Genomic DNA, 22,955 nt, shown 5'->3' on the forward strand with positions numbered 1-22,955 from the left:
GTCAAACTTGAAGTAATAGTTGTGATTTATGAAGATAACAGTTCAATTTCTGGGACTCTTCTCCCAATCCCAAACTGTTTGTATTTCTCTAACTTAAACTATAATTAGAATTAATTATAATAATATTATAATTGACTCTTCTTACTGCCTAAGGCAAAGAGCTTGTCTTCTTAAATTCAGTATTTAATACCACATGCCGAGAGCATTACATCACCGCACCAATTTCTTGCTGGAGTAAAAGAAGGCTTGCCAGCAAATAGTCCTCCCATTGATTAGTGCAGTGAATCTAAGCTCTCATACATTTTCCAATAAAACATTGCAGCAGTAACAAAGTTCTCTGAGTTTGCAGTAGGAATAGTTAAGAGTATAAATCTATTTACTTCAAACCACGTCTCTGAGTGATAATTTAAGAAATCACTTCTTCTTAGGAATTCTACTGAGCACCATAACTTGGGTTTGGATCAAGGCTAGTATTCTTCTAAAATTCTTAACTTTCTCTGGGCGTAGCATGTGAATCTGCAAAAAGACAGAAATCATCAACCAAGAATAGTAAAAAAATGTAAGTACAAGAGTTTTGTTTTCCTTTTGGATTGTTTACTATCTTAATTTCAATTACATTACTTAATAATTTTCTCTTTTAACTGAATTGTTTACTAGAAATTCCATTTTTACTGGATATTTATTTTCAGATCGCTTTAATGTTGTTCAAAACCAGAGAAATAAAATGTCTAAAAAACAAACTTTCTCATCAAATCTCTTGTTATTCGGCTACAATCGCTGAGACAAATTCAAGAATATTGTTCCTCCTGAGACCGAGAGTTCACATTATAGCCCCTAGCCGATGAAACTACTCCACTGAATGTTCTGTTGCTGATACATCTCTCTTCCATTCATTACAACGACAGTTTTCCAAGATGCCCATTTTTGTTGATTCTTTCCTTTGTAGGGGGTAGAGATTAAACCATTTCTGAGGAATCTTGGAACTCCTTGGCATCGTCACAACAGAAATCACATACATTTACACATCCGGCTCTCCAAGACGTGTAGATTATGCAGAAAGATACACTCATTCATTCAGGTGAAACTGGTAAAACAGGTAAAAATCATAACGGGAAGTTCGATATCAATACAAAGTTCAAGTTACAAGTCACCAAAACGAAAATCCAGTTTTCATTATGAACTTTTTTAGAATTTCATTAAGTACATTAGATCTAATAATAAATTAATAAATAGCCTTAATTTAAATGAATGAAGAGGTACTACCCGGCCATGAAATGTTTGAATTAAGTATTTAGAATAATGTCTAGGTCTTGATCAAAGCAGTAAATTTCTTTGTTTTAACCACTAGTTTAATAAATTAAACTAATTAACCGACCAAATCATAATGTACTTACATATTATAATTTTGTTATTGTCCTCTACAATTGGCTGTCAAGGAAGGAATAGAAAAATTAATTCACCAAATCATTTTTGTTGGTCACTTTAATTTGCATATTACATTATAGAGACTAGAGAAGAAATATTAATTCTAACGGTATTTCTCTTTGGATATCCCATTATTTATTTATATCTTCCATAGTTTCTATTAAAGAAAATAAATTGATAGGCAGAATAGTTACAGCTACAGCCGAGATAGCGCCACAAAATAAGGTAGTATTATGTATGGTACTTAAAACTGAAATCCTTCTAATAAATCAAAAGAAAGTTATTAACTAGCTCAAAACCTTTTTTTTATTTTTTTATTTTCACAACTGCAGAATATTTCTGCAATAAGTGGAACTCCCAAAGAAAAACAGTTCACTATCATGCACTGGCACCAAATATGAAAACACTATAGTAATGGATATAAAATAAAGAAAAGTAAAAAAAAAACATGTTTAGAAATCAAATTTCCTCACACAAAGGGCCCATGATCTATCAGTTCACATGGTGGAGTTTTAACCGTCCTGACAGTGATCCATTCAACCGTCTGCATGCTGCCTGCCCTCTTGCCGTAAGTCTGTGGTGAATAGAGCGGACAGTTCATAAACACTCTTCTCTAGCAGCCTACGGCACTGCTGTTTCAATATTTAGGGCACTGCAAGAGTTTACAGCATCAGCTACGGCATCTACCTCTCAAGATTGGAAATTACAGAACATAAGAAAATTGTACTAATTTAGTTGAGATCGCTTGTACTCCTGGGCCAGCCTAGTTTGAGCGAATAGACAGATTACTCCATTATATTTATTAAAAGATCATATTAGGAATACCCAATCAAAGGAGGAACTTTTATCGCAGAAGTAATTAAAGGAGGAAGAAAATTAGGAAATAATGGTAAAAGTATCTAACATTTTCCATTTCAACCCTTTTTTACGAAATTGTACGTCCAAGCAAGCCGACCTAAGATGTACGAACTATCCCTGCCATAATAAATGGATGTTAGAAGAAGAAAATTAGGAAATAATGGTAAAAGTATCAAACATTTTCCATTTCAACCCTTTTTTACGAAATTGTACGTCCAAGCAAGCCGACCTAAGATGTACGAACTATCCCTGCCATAATAAATGGATGTTAGAAGAAGAAAATTAGGAAATAATGGTAAAAGTATCTAACATTTTCCATTTCAACCCTTTTTTACGAAATTGTACGTCCAAGCAAGCCGACCTAAGATGTACGAACTATCCCTGCCATAATAAATGGATGTTAGAAGAAGAAAATTAGGAAATAATGGTAAAAGTATCTAACATTTTCCATTTCAACCCTTTTTTACGAAATTGTACGTCCAAGCAAGCCGACCTAAGATGTACGAACTATCCCTGCCATAATAAATGGATGTTAGAAGAAGAAAATTAGGAAATAATGGTAAAAGTATCAAACATTTTCCATTTCAACCCTTTTTTATGAAATTTAACATCTAAAAACAGGCAGACCTAAGTTGTACGTTTTAATCCCGGCATAAAATTAGAATGTAAGAACGAAAGAATGAGGAAATTACTTTTAAGAAAACCTAAAATGTGATTGCATTGAAACCCCAAAGAAAGAAAAGCAACTTGCAGAATTTATTAAAAAAAAAAAAACATATATCACAACTAGACACAAAAGACGGCCAGAATTATTTATTACAGTCTAGGAAATGCTCAGGATAAGAACCAGAACTATTCCTCCATCTACAGTTAGTGGACGTGACGTCATTGTTGGTGTCTGATTACAATGGACATTCTAGGAAGGTGCAATTCCTCTTTGCAAGCCATAAATTGATAACCTCTAACTTAACCCTATTATTTGCACTAAAGGGAATACAGGAGTCTTCCAATTATTTTCCGACAGTACTTGTTGAATAAAGCAAAAGGAAAAGCTGTCCACGAGAATGGTCGCGTTGTCAAGACATCGTATCTTTAACTACTTAGTTCCGCGCGTCCTCTAACACCACATCGTCTCTTATTCTATTAGTATGTCGTGATTATTAAAAGAAGATTCTTCTTATATCCACAAACTTGACTGCTCAGAGAAACCCTGATAAATAAACTTCCCTTTTTTTAAATACTGACAGTAAAATTAGTTTTTTATCAGTTAACTTATAAATACCTATATTAATTATTTCACAATAATTGTGTTAATTTCCGAAATGTTCTCACACAATAATAATTAACAATACTAAATAATCACAGCAGTTTTATTTCACAAACAGCAAGCAATTTTGCCAATTTTTAAATTCTGTTCAATATGTCTAATATAAATTGTATTCAACATTCTGTTCAACTATTTCCTTTATAACTATAATGACCTACTAACTAATTAATGCAATATAGTTAGGCTATGACACAATTTAACGCTTCAAGATGTAACCGTCTTGATTTCGGGCCTTTTTAAGACGGGAAAAAGATAAAATGAACTTAAAACATTCCTCACCTTGACTCACCGCTTCACTATGAGCAACAGTACACTATGTGATTTTATTTTTCAACGTCATCCGTGCAAGGCGTACTACAATACAAGAATAGTCTAGCCCTTTTCAGGAGAATTTGTGGTAATAGACTTTCAAAGAGGACCAGCTTTTGGTTGGGCTTTACAGCCTTTTCAGTCTTTAAAAACTGCTCCTGTCGCACCAAGAAATTGTGGTTAAACAATTTTCTTTTTCTTTTCTTGTATTTGTCGTACAGTTCTTGTAGTTAGGCAGAGATAACCTCCAGAATGATAACGTACTCTCGGCCACTTACCACATACTCACCTACAAAGTGAAAATACAATATATCAAGTATGTTGATTAGAAGTCTGTTTGTTATTTTAATGGAAGCGCAAATGACTTAAAAATCGGAGAATCCATTCGCTTATTATATTAAAAATTATTATAATAAGCTCGTGATCCAGAAGACTATCATCTACAACCATGGCGACTTCAATTTTGAAATGATTAAATTTAGTCTGAACAGATTTTTAATAATTACAACATTAAAAAGAAAGACACAAACGGGGATTTCTGAGTGTAAAGAGTACTGTCATAGCAGAATACAGTAACGATCTGTTATAAATAAAAAAGAACTGATTAGAGAGAATAACTAATGATTTATAAAACGTAGGAATTATTGAAATTAATTTTAGTAACAATTTATGCTTTTATAGAACGCATATATTTGTTTTTTAAACGGTCATTTCATGATTACATTCAGTTCTGAATAACGTTCGCCTTCATCTAATATTTAGATAGAAACCGGTCTGGAATAACTTTCAGTCTGATCAGGCACATACATTCCATTTGCTTATTTTTAGTAGCAGCTAAAAAAATAATAAGTTTTTGCTTTCTGCCAGACAAGTATTGTAATTTTGGTGGAAACTTCAATTCTAAAGTTGGACAAGATCGCAATAAGTTGATTCTTTCTCTTATAAAATACCACACAATAGTTTCTCACAAGATTTCTAATGCCTACTTAACAAAAAAGAAAAACTAACTTCACGTCCTGCTACCAATCAGTTACGAGTATTATAGGCAGAGATGGTGTTATATTTATTGTCTTTGAAATAAAACCTTTGAAAATGAATCTAAGCACCTGAAACTGAAACCCTAATGTAACAGGTTACAAGCTACATAAAAACATTTGAACATAGATTAAAATCGTTAGCTACACGCATACTATATCTCATTGCTGAGTGGTTGCAAGATGTACAAGAACATGTGTAGGCAGCAGACGCCAACTAACTATAAAACACCATACCACATGTATTATATGCTCATGTTATCTACACTCTATTTTATACGGTCATGTCTCTAGCTTACACAAGATAATCACATAAAATTAATTGCCAGTTTAATGTTTGTAATATTTTGGATTGAAAGACAGATTAATGTTTTTGTATGGACTTTCAGGTTAGACTAAAAATTATCATTTGTAATTTGTTCCCTTAAATTTAAGAATTATGTAAACGGGAAAAAATATCTCTAATTTACTTTTTCCAGTTTAATTTATTTACTTGCTTCTGCCAAGTTTTCGACCTAGGAACCAGGATTTACACTGATTAATTGGAGATGGTGACCCGTAGTGCCTGAAAAGCACAATTTAATCCAGATGTATTTAAGAAAGAAAACATACGAAATTGATTTTAAGAGGTTACAATTATTTCTATCTCACTTGGGATGGAGCGATCCGGCTTCATCAATTTCAAAAATTGATTTTAGTATGAAAACAAAATAAAAGTTCTGCATATAAGTTGAATGCACAGTTTTAAGATACTCATTGGTAACGACTAAATCATGGCAAAACTTGGTATTATCGAAGTGAATAAATTTATATATTTTTTTATTAAAATTAAAACTTTGATCGCCTCAATTGGAAAATGACTGAGTTCTTAAAAGTAAGAACTATACGGTAGGGTCAGGATTATTGAAAAGTCATGGAAGCAACGTTTTAATTCAATTACAGTGAGCAGAATGTAATAGTAAGAAAAAACAGAAAAAGTATTTTAAAAAAATCTGGAATCTTTCTTCACGTAGGAATCTAATGTTATCCAGGGACAGTCTCGTAACTCCAGCGGGCACTATAATAACAAACTAGCCGCGCTGTTACAAATATTCCATCCGTGCATGCTATTTTGTCTCGCAGCAGAGACCTATCTATTAAAACAAAATGCGATTTCTTAGCTCGATCGTGGGAATACCAAAACCTCATCCATCTTTTTCATTCCTTTTCTTTTTCCTATTAAATGTTACTTTTAACTTTTCTGGGTTCACTCCAGTAAAGATATTGGCGTTATGTGCGACTCAGTTTTGCAGTAGGTTGCTTGATGCAGTTTTGGAATGACAGTTGTAAATTATTATCATTATTATATTAGAACTGGGAACTAAAAAAGTTTGTTCTTGCAAGAGAAAACTCATGTATACCTTTGAGAAAAAGTTTTTCGTGAAAAACAATCTGTCAGTGTTCTAAATAACCTTCATCTTTGCAAGATTTCCAACAAAGCTTTCCTTTGCAATTATTTCGCGAGGCCTTTTGGTCTTTGGATTTAATGGTACACGTAAGGTTTTATTCGTGCTGATTTAGAGTCTATGCTCTGAGTCTGACCTTTCTCTATTTAATCTTGGGAGTAGCCTAAGATCAAATGAACATGAAAATGGTATATCTGCGCAGTTCCGCTTTAGAGTTACTCTATAATTTCTAGCGATCTATATTTACAACAAAATGGGAGACATATTGTACAGGATGTTGCGAAATAGCCATTAAATATTATTGATTTCCAAGTTCCAGTGTCGTCCTTCCAGAAAACAATTTGAAGTGTTTACGGAGTAATTATATTATTTAAAGTGACAATCATTATTTCACCAATTTTTAATAAAAGTGCTTTAATTATACTATTTGCAAGTTTCAGCAATTTAAAGACAGCTGGTAGGTTGTTATATAATTCTACGCACATATCCTATTCTTCCTTCAGTATTAGTCATTTTTTCACCGGATATATTCTACTGGGGGATATTAACACAGTTCGTCACAAAGACTTTGAAAAATTAGAACAGATTTTTTTAGAGAAATGAGAAATATTATTAAAATTGAAACGTACACCTTACTGTTTCACTGTTTATAAAAGATATCTAACACTTTTTTGGGTCATTTTAAATAGATGTGAACTGCTACATTATGCCTTCCTTAAACAACCTCTTTAAGAGACTCTTTAAGTTTCTTTTAATTAGTTCACTAAACGGATCCAGCATGAGGAAGCTGCTAATCAGAAAAATAATACGGGTCTGGTCTCACTGATTGCAGCCTTCCTCAGCGCACTGAGAGCACTTTTTTGATTAATCATATCTGCACTTAGTGTTCACCACTCAGTCTAGTTTTGCGAAAGTGGGAAAAAACGGATTTCCTTTTCCCAAGAAAGAAGCAGCTGTTAGACCATCAATGGGAACAGTTGTCTTCCCTTTCAAAACAACTTATAACACACCATGTCGGTAGTAGAGAAGAAACGATCCTCAGATTGATTCTAAACAAGAAGAATTAGGAATCCTTTACGAGAATATTGCTCGAATTTCCTTAAGAAGTGAAAAAGAGGGTTTTAGTCATCGTTCTCTACATAGAGAGATGGTTAGCTAGTCCAATGATAAGTAGATATTTGCATAAAAGACAATGCTGTCTACGTAATGCGTTAGCAAAAATTTAACGAACTCTGTTTTTGCAAGGATTGGCGTTTTCTAGCAACAGTTTTCCAAAAAATATCTCGGGGCAATGGAAAATATTCGGGATCAGAAAAAAAAAAACTAAATCACTCCTATTTCAATCTACCATTCTCTCCAAAAAGACCATTAAGGAAAACAGTAATGCTTCTGACTGATGCAATGTACTCCCCAGATATTAAATTGAATTTAAAGAGAATATTAAAAGCATTGTATAATATGTATTGATTCTTTTCTAGTAATCTTCAAATAGCAATTTGGCTACTCTAAAACGTTTCTGGCATTAAAGTAACAGTCAAAGCAATCCGTTGGAATTATGTAAAGACATCCACCAAATAATTGATTCCGGAACCGTAATAATCAAAAAACAAGGAAACAACAACTTAACTCTTGTTCACTTTAACAAATTATTAAAATTCTGCAAAATACTCTTTTTTTTTTTATTTCTAGGGTATTTTATTAAATTATACCCTTGGTAAATTATTAAGATGCTATAAACAGACGTAGTTATGTTTACCTCTCACGGATGGGCTGTGTGTGTGGTACAGAGAATAGACAGATGAAGATAACATGAGACATGACGCTGTGAGCTGCAATCCTGCAATTCAATAAAGGTGCATTAACTCGTAATGGTACGTGGATGCTTACACAGACAGAGGCTGACCAGCAGTTAACCAACGTATAAACATTTCACTAGTTTCTAAGATTATAAAAAATTGTAATATTTTGTTAAAAAAAAAACAAAGTCTGACCTTTCTCTATTTAATCTTGGGGGTAGCCTAAGACAGTTTCTTTTCTCATGTAAACCAAGGCGACATTCGTAGAACCAAATCAAGCGCATCCACATGTTATTATTCCTGACGACAGGCTATCTGCCTGTATCTAAATCCACGACTGCAGCCAGTGTAGGTTATAACTAAAAGTCAAATGAAACGGCAAATTCCTTCCGAAATTCTTTGCGAACACCAATTTAGAAACAAAGGATTGGTAGATCTGAAAGATTGGGCTTCAGCACCAGAAAAGGAAAGAGATAATACAACCAAAAATCAAGTTATAGTAAGATATTAAATAATGTAAGCTTGAATTTAAATAATGGAGGTAATAGCTGAACTGAATGTCTGCGTTGCCTTGCATTTATAGCATTTACGAAAATTTAGTTAGGAACAACATAAAGTTGTACATAACTTGCAAAAGTGATTTGCTACTAGTCCCCTCCAACGAAATTTTGAGGCCTAAATTGATGTTTTGGTCGATGATTAAAATATTAGGTGATATGCTTAATTCAAATCTAAATCCATTGATGTAATTTTGTGCTAGAAGATTTAGAGCAGTGCGTATAGATCTATTGTACCGCTGTACTACTCATTAACTCGAAGTAATTTATGTTCGTATGTGGTATGTGGTGTTTTAAAAGAAACATATTTGATAAAATTCTATAGAACTAACTATCTATCTTGTAAAGTTGTAGTTCTGGTTTACGATTGTCTTCATGGAATTTTCGCACTTCATTAAATTGGTATCTTATCTACTGGCTGATAACTACCATCTTGTCAGTAGGACCCAAGAGGAGAGTGTCGTCATGCCATGAGTGTAGCGTTTCACTAAAAGCGTATTTTTCGGTTGCTTTTAGGTGCTGAAAACTCAATTTCGAAAATCAGAACCTGTATCTCTTACTATAAAAGAAAACCGCTCTAAAGGCCGCTTCTAATTTCTCATTAAGTGCTACTAACCAAGGAAAAGTTTCTGTCGAAAACCGACAACTATAAATGTAACTGAAAAATAGGACATTTTTACTTTTTCATTTAACTGTGAACAAATAAATCAGCCATTCATTGAATGATTATTTATATTATTCTTTCTAAACAACGAAATCAAATGCGAGAAAACGCAGTAACATTGACTTTAAAAAGCAAAACGTTTTATCCTTGAATTACATTAAATGGCACACTGTTTGTCACCGTATCTGCTTACTGACATAATTCACTGTTTCTGAGAGTAAATTCTTCTCTATTTTAATTAACCTTGATTTAACAAAAATCCTCTTTTGCAAAGCATATAACCACGTCTATAGCAATAACTTTTCTCCGCTCGATATTAATTAAGAGAGAATATTCCGGTAATTCCCAAAGAGATGAATAATTTTCCAAACTTATTTTGTGAGTTATTAGTACATGAAACAATAGGCAAAGGTATTAAAATGGATTTATAGACTGACGGTTTTACATTGATCTGAAAGAATCATCTTCCTCGAATGTACCTCATATCGGATGTTAATTCTACCCGTTATGTTTATAGCTGTTAAATGCAACACAATTTAACTTAAAAATCACATTTGATTTCTTCTTTCTGTTAAATGTAAAAATAGTTTGACTAGCTAATGTTTTACGAGCTTAATATTTTGATTAGGAATTATTGTAGAACGGTAAACAGAGATTATGCTGTAAATATTTCCCATTTTGTTATTTTATGTGGCGAGGCTGATGCAAATTTAGGTTGCCGTCCGAATACACACGAATCCATCATTTTGTCCCTAATTGTACAGCCAATGGCCTTCTTTTGGCCATCTTTTAAACTCAGAACTCCTACTCCATCCATTCACCTGCACTTCTCAGAAATAAAGTTTTGTAGCAATATTGGATCAACAAGTGGAACAATATTGTGTATCAGACCGAATAAGGCTATATTCAAATCGTTTGAAAAATAATAATAATTTTCAACTAATAACTTCAACAATAAATGCGCAATCAGCTGCATTCCCAGTTGTTTCGTTTTATCAAAATAAAAAATGAGCTAGGTGTTTTGGTACAGTTCTTAGTAGCCTATTTTCAAATTATTAAACATATACAAATTTAAAGCGTTCACTCAAATTTATTCTGTATCAAATGAATGTAAACCACCCAGATATGCCATTGCATACTCAGCCTAATAACATTTAAAATAATAAATACTGATTATTTGGCAGAATAATGACCGTTCGGTGAACCATACCCAGAATCAAAAGAAAATGAAACACTATAGTTATTAAAATATTTTTTGCAAATAAACAGTCAGATACTGTAAGTATGACGAAATGAATAACAGTGCATAATAGAGAGAATCAAGTTTTAATAATAGTGTTACACAGGTTGGTGAATATTTCCTCGTACGCCTTAAACTATTGAGTTTATGTGAAGGATTTTTACTCGAATAAACGGCCAAGGATGTGAATTCTGGAATAAAGAAAAACAAAATGCACGACTAGGAAATGATAAAAACGTACACACACAATATTTCAATGACTCTGCTGAATCTACGAAATAAACAACAAAAATAACCAAACAAAATAGTAAAAAAAGAATCTATCAATGAGAAATCAGTTCAACGACCAGAGGAAATGTACGTTTTCTTAAAACCTGAAATATAGTAAAGAGAGAGAGATATTTACCGAGATGTAAGGCTATAATTATCTAATTATCCCTGTGTATAAGTTTAGGTTAAAACAAAAAATAAAGAATTGCTGATAGCAATGAAGGCCGTCATTTCCCATATTTATTATTTATGTAGATTCGACATTTTTTCTCTTCTGGAGCCAAGTTTACTGTGAAAGATCGCAAGAGAGAACTATTATCATTTTGCTATCTTTGGGAAAAACGACACAATACCTTGGGAAAATGACAATTTTTAGAGCACTTAATTGGTACTCTCGATTTAGGCGAAAAAGTTAATCATTCAATGAAGCAATTTGCTATAATTGAAAAAAAAGAACGTTTTTATCGATTAATAATCTCTAAATTTAGTTGGCTCAGTCGTTTATGTTAATTCTATAACAGGAATTCGGAACTTGTGATTTGAAACGGCCTCAAGAACTCTAACGATGTGGCTTTTCATGCTATAACTTTCTGCGTGAAATAGAATTAAATTTTGAACGAAGTCAGTAAGAAGGGCTAGTTAGATCTGTATTAAAAATCTCGGAGAAAAACTGAGAATTTTTCCCAAATAGGGATATGTGCACCATAAGTATCATTTAAATTATTAAATGCATTAGCAATTTACTCCTCGAAAAAACAATAATATTCCATTTTTATCGCAAGAATATCAGACACACAAAGTCAAACATTATTTCCAATTAAAATACTGTATAACTTGGCAGTAACTCTTTCAGAAACTTGTAATTATCTCGCATTCTATTATTTCCGGCAACTTATTAATTATACTCTCTTCATCCATGTCAATATTTCACTTCTTTTCTGATTTCCTCCTCCAGAGTCACCTCGACCGCAAAATAGACTTATTTTTCAGAATTATTAAAGGATGATTCTCGAATTTAGATGATTGAAACGAATATACCAGTAATTTGAAACAAATTTTTGGGATTAGGAATCGATAACAATAACGTAAATAAAAAAAAAATCTGAATTTGCTAAAATGTATCATGACACATCAATAGTCGCAAATTTCAGGACTTATTTGCCCAAACAATCCTAGATTTGTATCGTGAAAAACATTCAGAGATCCACTAAATAATGATTCTGAACATCTCACAACTGTCTAAAAAGCTATACAGATCCTTTTTGTGAATTATAACTAAATATTTATTTCCAGTAATGAAGTCAATAAATATTCCCCAACATGAGATTACATCATCTCAACTGACAAGCCAGCAGCTAAGTGATAAGTTGAAATTCCTACAACCTCCTTATTAAAAGTAAAGCCATTTCTTATTTAATGTAAATGTATGAGGTTGTTGTGTTATTAATCATTCATAATGTGCTTCTAGATATTAACATCTTTATTCTTCTTCTTCTAGTTTCATTGGAGTCTCCACAAAGATCCGCCAGCACTCATCTCTATTTTCGGTCTTGCTCAATTTCCTCACCAGTATCCGTCTCAGATCCTCTAACAATTGACACCAAGCCATCGTAAGCAGAGGACTTGCTGTACATCACATTCTTGGATAATCTTTTACCACGCATCGCAGTGTTTCAGGCTACCTTAATTTAGAAAACTTAAACTCGTCGTACCAATTTTTCAGATCAGAATTTTTTTTTTTATTTCCTTCTTAATTACCTCCATTGATGGTTTAGTATTGTTAGCTACCCTAACAATTTCTAAACAGCTGGCCAGTTATAAAATTCCACGCAGTTGTCTTCTTTTAGCACCAGAATATTTTATCATTAGAATGTAATCTAATAGAAGATATTAAGCAGAAAAAGGATTTGCAACAGATATAAACAGTGCGTGCGTATTAAGCATTTTAAAAGACAAAAACCCAATAAATATGAACACATAATTAAAGCATAAAATCAAATAAAAGTGTACAATTTTTGATTCATTTAGCTAGATGTAAATAGCCACATTGTGTTAGTTTTTTAAAAAAGCAAACCCAAAAATTAATGCATTAAAATGGAATAGTGTTATTTGTATCTCCAAATATTGTCCCACATTACAGGTTATATGGAACAACCAGCTCCAACATAGCCCCACAATTTTCTTTTACTTAGATCACTAAGCGCGTCCATCTTGTTGAAGTTGAACAGGTAACATATATACCAGTATGTGTCAGATCCAGCTGATTGCTCCTAATCGCATCCTTCCTCGGCCTATTTTCCCTTTAATCGTATAAATATTAAAAGGATATCTATTGGGATTTGAGGGATTCATTCGCCCGTCAACCACTTTCGAGAAAACTTAAAGTCAGATTTGTTATTGATATGATACTCGTATTTCGATTTGATGCAGAACGTTTAAAGCCTTTATTACAGTTTGCTGTAAGGCAAATGGTAATACCATTTTATCCAGAAGTTGTGCGCAAACTTCCAAGGGAAATGTTCTGGTGTGCGCTAGTCAAATCGACAACTAGTTCGGTAGAATAACATAAGCCAATTATTGCTAAAGTAAAGATTCACTGAAGTCTGTAATATGTCTGAGAATTGATCTGGAGAGCTTAAATTAATTTTTCTTAATTAATCTGTAAAACTAAAGCATCTCAATGCAAAACACAAAAAAACGAATTTTCGTTAGCTACTACGTTAGTTAGCTAAAAATTCTAGTGTATAAATTGAAATGGTCGGTAATTAACAAGAGCCCAATAAAAGTATAAAGTACAGTGGCTCTTTTAAAACAATCTAAAATAGCCATTTTGCTAATTCCAAAAACGTTTCTGGCATTATAAGAGGCAGATTCCATTTCTGGAATTCCGGAGAGCTATCCACCCACTGATAATTATTTTATATACAGTAATAAACAAATAAAGAACAAAAAAACCATTAACTTATCTCTTCTTGTAAACTTGAAAAAATTATTAAAATTCTGCAAGCGACAGAATTTATATTTGTTAATGCCTGAGTGAATTTTATTAAATTATACCCTTCGTAAATTATAAAGATGCTATAAACAGACGTAGTTATGTTTACCTCTCACGAATGGGCTGTGTGTGGTACAGAGGATGGACAGATGAAGATAACACGAGAGATGACGCTGTGAGCTGCAAGCCTCATAAAGGTACATTAACTCGTAATGGTACGTGGTTTGCTCTCTAGCAGTATACACAGACAGAGGCTGGCAAGTAGATAAACCGCGAATCATAAACATGTGTTCAGTTTGTAGAACTGCCCTGATGTAAGTAAGCTATCTTTACCCATCACAACTGGTCATTGTAAACTTCAATATTAAGATAGTATGGAATGTACAAAAAAGCTAGATTTTCCAGAGATATATAGTAATCCAGTGACACTTTGCTTCCTGCCTGATAAATTAGAATATTTTAGGATATTTTGTGAAAGTAGTGGGGTTTTCCCCATAAAAAGTATGTTTCTTTTCTTAACCAACCCAAACGATAAAACGCATCCCATATTTTATTTTGCTAACGACGCAGCACCATCCTTTCATCCCGTAATGATTCCACAGCTTGATCTCAACAACACCAACTTAGCCTTCTATTCATAGTTTAGATAATACTGAATTTAACAAATGTAATCACATCACCTTAACTCTCCGAAGAGCAAATTTTGCTTTCCAGTATTTCTAAGTGGCGAATTTCTTTCTTATATTGAAAAAAATTAGCTACTTGAGAATATATTTGGAACAAACGCTGACTTAGAGACTACACAACAAACTTAAGAGAGTAATCTATATAATAACTACCTGAACCATTTCTATAGTAAATAAATCATAAGATATGTTTTTCTATAAACCCCATATTTTTACTTTTGTTAACTTCTGCAGTCTTTGCTGAAACCAAAAGATGTACAAATTGAAAGAGCTATTGATCGATAATTTGTCAAGATAATTACAGTTTCTTAGGCATAATAAGAGCACATGAAGATGGATAGAAATGTAACTTATTATTTCTCAGAATGTCTGTACTAGAAGCAAGAATCGGACTGAGTAAGAAAAGAAATTATTGCAAATCTAAAAAAGAAAATATTTTAAGAGGCTTGTTTAAATTATTATTTTCTCCAATTATGTAACTTCTGCCCTTCAAAGAACAGCCTATAATAATCTAACCGGAAGGGCATTTTGAGTAATGAGGCAAAAACTTTTTCTGTTAATGACCTGGCAACTTTACTCTTTTATTTTATAAACTTACAACCTTCATTCTATTGTAACTGTAATATTAAAAATCACTTACAAAATTTATTTGGTTTGTCATTGAAAATTGCTACTTTTATAGAACGAACTTATAAATGTTTATTGTAAGTATAAATAATTCAATGTTACTTTTAGTTCACAAATTTTAAGAATCTCAAATTTTATAATTATCACTTTTTGCTGGCTAATTTGTAGCTTTTTAAAGTCATTATGATTAATTCTACTCTCATAAGTTTGTAATAAAACTATAAGGTATTCATTAACATTTTTTCTATATTAGAATTCTCGTCGATTGTTGTTGAATTCCATCTTAACTAGAAACTTGAAGAGCTGCCCAGATACATTATGGTTAAAACAGTGTATGGACATAGTTTTACTTCTCTAGATGCTTCTAAAATACTTATCTGAACATTACTAAAATTATTATATAATCGTTCTTAATAATATAAATATATAAAAAACATAATTATTTCAAGAACGATTGGCATATTCAGTATTAATAGAAACATGTACAGGGTCGCCAATTGACAGGCACCATTTCACTTTTACATCTTATTGTCTCGGCTTTGTCCGTGTCTACCACATAATCCATATTCTTTAGAACAAGCAAAGTAAGTAATAATCTTTTTATGTGAATAGAAACTTAAATATACTCCTAGTATAGCGCTCGTTAAAGAAAAAATAAATCCAAATTTTGGAAACTGAATATCGCAGATGCTGCTGCGCCGAACTATAAGTGAAAGAGGCTTCTAGGACTAAAACAAAATCGCAGGGAAATTAAGCAGGACTTAATCCCAAAATCTCCACTGTGGGCATTTTTATGTTAAGCTATAACAAATTAATCGAAACAGCTCATTCACGCTCAGCAGTGTATTTCTGGACTTAATAGGATTCATTCTACGATACAGAAATATACTCTGTAACATCAATACAATCTGAATATCAAAATTCTACAACTTCTCCAAAACCTTGTTGAAATGCAATGCAAATTTTGGGTTTTTTTAAAAGTACTTACTCCAAGAAAAAAGTTACCTGCAACTAAAGTTACCTTAAAAAATTAAATAAATAAATACTTATTTTGATCTACAGCCTCAAAACATACATTTCCGTGAACTCAGTTTCGATCATCAATATTGATAGGTGCTTATATCTGAGTGTAATTTTTGTTTCCAGCATTTTAGTTTGTTTAAAAAAAGAAAAATGTATAATGTTGAATCTAAACAGCTTCAGAGTAATCCCGAAAAAATTCACTTCTTGGACTGATGTCTTTTTACCGAAAAAAAGTTGTTCACAAATGCAACCAAAATGAAATTAGAAGCGTAGATATAAAAACTGCGACTAAGATATGATAGAAATGTGTGACGTGTAAGAATTTTCCTAAAAGAAGTAAACTAATTAGTTACAATACAGATTTTAGCCAGCGATTAAGATTTATAATAATTTTAATCAATAACGATAACGATATACTAAAAATTTGTGTATTAAATTTAGCACAGAACTTGAAATAAAATAAATTGTTTACAACATTACCATTTATAAATAGAGTTTAAGGGTATCACCACTCATTCAAAGCAATAGTTATTAGGATAAAATAGATTTATATCGTCCGAATCAATAAAAACAAGAATAATCCACACTTCGATGGATAATAAATAAAATAATTTTTTATAAGGCTAGAAAAAAGAATTTTTACGGAAACATTCTGTTTGAATCTGATGTATCAAACTTAATTTGGCAAGGGACAATTGTTTTAGGATTCAGTTAGCTTTTATAGAAGTTCCTGAAATTTTTACCAAATAAAAAATTGGGACACCTTTCGAGTCTTGTAGACATGAAGCTCTCACTGAACTATCCACGTAGTTCAATGTCCAAAACTTAACTTGTTTGCCTGTGGTGAGCCAATATGCTCCATTATTCAGAGAACTGGGGGTTTGAGCAGTTAGTTACCCTTGGTGTGAGTAACTGGAGATGTATGTTTGTCTAGACGAACAGACCTACAGCTCGCCTTTATCTGTGACCTTTGTAAAGCCATTTAGTTTGTGTTCTTCAACTGCTATGGGCCCTATCCGTATTGTGCGAGAATAATGGTCAGCAAATTTTAGGATAATTTGCAGAAAAAAAAGAGAAAGTATAATGATACACAAAAAAAGTTAGCCATTATACTATTTAGATTAATTATAGTGATTATCTAGAATATTTAATAAAATGTCAGTAGCTATGGCAGTGATCTGGCGGCAAGTTCGGAAACTAAGAGTTTCAATCAAAATGTTTGCCATCTAAAAATTTCATTAGATTTAGGAAAAGTTGAAAGTCAGAGGGTCAAATATGGTGAATAGTTTGGAGGCTCAAACAAACAATTCGTATTTCAGTTTTCCGAATTTTCCTGTGCCAATACACTTTTGTGAGCGGGTGCATTGTCCAAGAAAAAAAGGATATTTTTTCAATTCATTCCTTTTTTTTAACCAGTTGGTTAAGTAGTGTAGAGTTCGCCTGATAATGTTCGCAAGGGAGCCAATTCTTACTTTACTGGATTCAAGAAAACATTGGCCACGAATCTTCCTGGTAGATGAAATCCATTTTGCCTTTATTTTCGGAACAGAATAACTGGCTTCATCCTTATGTTCTTTTGCTGCTTGGTCTCTGGCATGTTGTGCTGAACTTCCAATAATCAATCGGCACACCTAATCGGTTGGATTCTTTTTAGAAGTTCCAAATATCGCTGCGAAATTGGTGTTGTCATTTTTTTTTGTGGTTTAAAAATTGAGGCACCCATCTTGCACTAAAGGATCTCATATTTATTTCTTGTTTTAAAATATATCTTTTCTTTTTTCTATACTGACAGCTATCTCGCCGTTCATTAATTGACGATCGTTCCAGAACCGTACAGTAAGTGCATCTCGACGCCTTAAATAAGCTGTTCTTTATTATTTACATGGTTCGTATTAGAAGGAACTTATTTCGATAAATATCTCCAATAGCAGGTAACCAACCTAAACATTTGTGGGTTCACCGTACAGAACCTATGATTTCCTTGCAATCAGGGCCATTCATCTCCGCTCGGAACTTCACCGTTCTAAGAATATTTAATATTTCTTACAGATTTTCATAATAAATATTAATAAAATTTTAACAGCAACAATTTTAGGAAGTGATTGTCACGTACAAGAGCTATATATGCCAAATTTTTGTTTGAGTCGGCGTCGTAAACCTAAGTTTTAAATGTTTAATATAAGTAAAGGAATTAACAACCAGTCGAAGCGATAAGTTTTGTGTTTCAGTTTAGATTTCGATTTTTGTCCAATTACTCACCAATTCATAAGCTTCTTTACCTATTCACCCCCAAACACGCCTTCTAATACTTGAAACTTTTATTACACATACAAAAAATTAAAAAATCGGACCAAAATACGTATTTTGTAGAATTAACCCCTTCAAATTATTACAAAAAACTGCATTTTGTCAATTATGCTTTACGAAAAAAAAATAATAAAAACTGCTTCGTGAAATACTTTCAAATTAAAAAAAGAAAAATACGAATTCAAACTACTAAAAGTTCACTGATTGATTTTAATCATTTGAATAATCAAAAATTATAATAATCTGTTGCAACGTTAGTTTTTTAAACATTGCACGCTAATCTTCAAGGAACGATGTGACTTATCTATAATTACAGATTACGATATGAATAGTGCGTCTGTTTTGTGGGTTCACCGTACAGAACCTATGATTTCCTTGCAATCAGGGCCATTCATCTCCGCTCGGAACTTCACCGTTCTAAGAATATTTAATATTTCTTACAGATTTTCATAATAAATATTAATAAAATTTTACTATTTAAAAAGCATATTTTAGATTCTCTGTAATTACAAGTATTGAAAAAAGTCTCACGTAATAATAAACAAAGTGTGTGACATTTAGTACCTATTATTTTATTCAATTCTAACGTTAACCTAGACTCACTATGAAGAGAGGAGCGCTTAAAACAGAATTTCAGCAATGGTCCAAATAGAAAAAAACACATACTGTATATGAGGATTCGAGCTTGTCAGGGGAGTGCAAAATATCAACTAACTGGGACACACCCAAGACCTTACCTTGCTTAAAGGGTCATCCTTTAGTAAAAAGTGTGAAAATATTGTTACTTCTATCGAATATAAAGACATAAAGCTGATCTAAAAATGATTGACAAAATAAATATGTAATTGGGTGACAAAAAAAAAGGGTTTACAAGATGCCATCAGTTCTCCAGATGTCCAGCACCATTATAGCGTGACCTTGAACCTGGACAGTTTGATTGCTCCGGTGTCATTCTTTCGTTCACTAGGATAGTCTACCATTTATAGTTGAAAAACTAGTTACTATATAGGTCCATTGGAGACCATAGAACGCTGCAATATATTTTGCACTTTTTTGTCATTTAACGATTGAATACACCATATTTAGTTTAGAGATGAACACCTGTTGGTTGTTCAGCAGGTAGTTAGTGGCCATGACGTATAAATACCTACTCTTTGTAAGTTCATCAGATTTCTTTAAAAAATATAACAAAAGATCGTGACCAGTTTTACTCCAAATTATCGAATTAATTGAAATTCAAACAAATACTTCCACTAAATAGTGTCTAATGAATTTAACAGTTCATTTTAATCAATATTGCTTTCACGGAAGAAATTACTACAATGGAATTTAACCTCTTGCATCTGAAAAAGTAAAATTAAATTGATAAAATTGTAATTTAAGAGATGGAATAACTACTAACTGTAGACCGCACCTCACAGGAAGCTTTGAAGCTCATAAGTACATCTCTACTTAAGACAATTACAAGTTCCTTATCAAAATACAAATAGAATAACGTGCAAAGTATTTTTAAAAAGTAGGAATCTAGATCATCAGTGGGTTTTCCACTGACAAGTGCATCCCACGTATCTACATCCAACTTGGAAACAATTGTTCATCCTACTGTTGATATCTATGTCAATCGGTCTGAAGAGAGTGTTTATAAATTGTGCTCTATATTTTGCCAGCCAGCCAAAAAATTTAGCTTTTTAGAATTAAATTAATGTAATAAAACGAATACTGGCATAATGTAGTCAAATATCTTTACAATTTCTAGACTTACAAGAAGTGTGCGTTAGCCATTGTCCATTAGAAGTGGGAGTACAAATTAAGGAAATAATTGGTAGTCTATTGCCTGGAATTCTAAAATTAAAATATTATTTTCCCGTTAGAAGCAAAGAACAAAGTGACAAAATCAGAGGCAATGTGCTTATTAAAAACTGACTCGTAAAAAAATGTATTCCCATAATTTTTTATAGGATTTTAGGATTTATTTTTTAGAGGTTACATTCATTTAACAAGAATAAAATTGTGAGTTCGTGTTTTTTATAATTTGAACTCGTTTCCTTGAATTTCTGGGCAGACGACCGGGACATTCCACCCTTTGTTGTTGGCACTTTCATCCTCTCCTCCCTAATATGAATTTCTGATGTTCTCTGGTGTTCATTTAATTACATTACAACCTTCATAACACAGTATACAAAAAGCTCAGGATAGGGAGGCTAGAGAATGCAGGGAAAAAAGATGGATAGGTATTTGATGTAGTAAGACCACGGGATCAGAATATTGTTATGTGTGATTGGTCGGTTGAGAAAGGGTCTGCATTTAGTGAAGAGTATTGGCGTTAGTCTTCTCGTGGTTTATTTTGGTTTTCCATTTAGTGCAGTGTTTAGGTAGTTTATCAATTGTTAGTGTAAGTATGATGGTGATGGATTGGATAGGATAAGACCTAGGATAGAATCTTGAGGAACACCTGCTGCAATTGAATAGGAGTATTAAGATACAGAGACAGAGGTGGATGACAGACTTCTATTGAGTAGGCTTACCATAATTACGAAGAGCCAAACCGGAACGCAGAAGAGGAAGAGGCTCATTTCGTTTTGCTTTTCGCTTAATTTGTGTTTTTCATATTTGAAATGCAATCAAAATTATTAAGAACTGAAAACATATTAATAAATGGGCGCGGGGGAACGTTCGGCCGGGATGTCGGTGTTGTTCAAGTTTGACCGGGACGCCGGGACAGGGATCTCAAACCGTGACAGTGATCTCAAACCGGGACAGTGATCTCAAACCGGGACCATCCCGGTCAATCCGGGACGTATGGAGAGCCTACTATTGAGTGTAGGAGTTTAATGAGGAATACAGGAAAGTTGTATTCAATTAGGTAGAACAGAAGTCCAGTTTGCCAAACGGTGTCAATGGCTTTTTCTACGCCGAGCAGTACCATTAATAATAATTACTGCTATTGTAGCAGTAACACAAACTGGGTCTGAGTGCTTGTGAGGCCAAAATGTTTGTAAATCGCTATTTTTAATAAATGAATGATTAGAATAAAGTGAAGAGATAAGAGGGGAGAATTTAATGGTAATTGCGATTAGCCGCTAATAGATCTAGCAGGTAACCAAAGATTATCTCAGCAAGAACCCCTGTGCCTAAAAAACCTTTACGGCCGTGGATTTTCGCTAAAGTTGTAGATGGAATAATAGTACTGCAGAAAGGATGCAATGCTTCGGTTGATAAAGCTCAACCGACTAATTCGTCAAATATAATATAATATTATAATATAAACATAATCAGTTCCACAGCACTCAAAAGACCTCATTCAAAATTTGCCGCCAGCTATCACGTTCTTGGACTTTGGCCTTCTACATTCAAATTCCTCGATGGACTTTTCCAGAGTAGTCCAGAAATTGAAACATAATTAGCGTTCACGAAATGCCTGATATCGATCCTATGCGGACTAATGCGCTCGTGGTGTCCATTCCATAGCTGGATTGAAAATGTATTGATAGAGGGATTGATGGGGATAGATAGACTTAAGCTGCAAGAGAGTAAATTCTGTAAAATCGCCACTTTGGATTTTACAGTTTTATGCCTCTGATGTCAAATATTTTTTGGAAAGAGCTTCAATTTTTAGTTACCTATCGTTTTCAGTGGCTTCCCACTGCATTAGAACACCGGAAAATCAATGGACAAGAAGAATTTATATTTTTCGATTTTATAGTTGCTTGCAGTGATCTCATTAAATAGCTGAGGTTTTTTTCTCAAAGCACTATTTTTAATCTAATATTTGGATAGAATATTTGCAGCTAATGAGAAACGATAAAAGCTTGAAAAACTCTTAACAAAGCATCCTGAGAGAGCTAGAAAAGATTAAAGTTCTCGAAAGAAATGTCTAATCAAAGTTGTAAATAACTAAAATTAAAACTTTAAACTACAATATTAAATTTGACGACAAGAGCTTTAAATCGGTCAAATGGGAGAATGTCTGTGAAACAGACAAAGTTGTTTAATGATGACCAGCCCAACTAAACCACTAAAATCTTAAAATTTGTCTTCTTCACTTTGTTTTCTTTACTAAGTCTGAAAAAATTATATGCTGTGTGAAAGAATCAAGAGGGACTTCATGAAGTACACATGTATTGAGTAAATCATTTTAGACAGTGGGACAAAACGGTGCGAAATATTGAAGAATATTAAAGAGCTTTAAAAACATTTAGCGATAAAAGAAAGAACAGTTAAGAAAAGATAAATGGGCTTGTCAGATACTATCTCGTGGTTATAATCAATCTAACATGGTTAATCTGTGTTGATCTTAACATTGAGGAGACAAATATCACTAATATGTAAAGAGACATTAGTGAGTTGAATCAGCTTACTGCTGTTGGGGGGTCGTACCGTTGATTTATGCGG

The sequence above is a fragment of the Rhodnius prolixus genome, unplaced genomic scaffold (assembly GCF_049639745.1).
Source record: "Rhodnius prolixus isolate KJV_2025 unplaced genomic scaffold, Rpr scaffold_2, whole genome shotgun sequence".
Taxonomy (NCBI): domain Eukaryota; kingdom Metazoa; phylum Arthropoda; class Insecta; order Hemiptera; family Reduviidae; genus Rhodnius; species Rhodnius prolixus.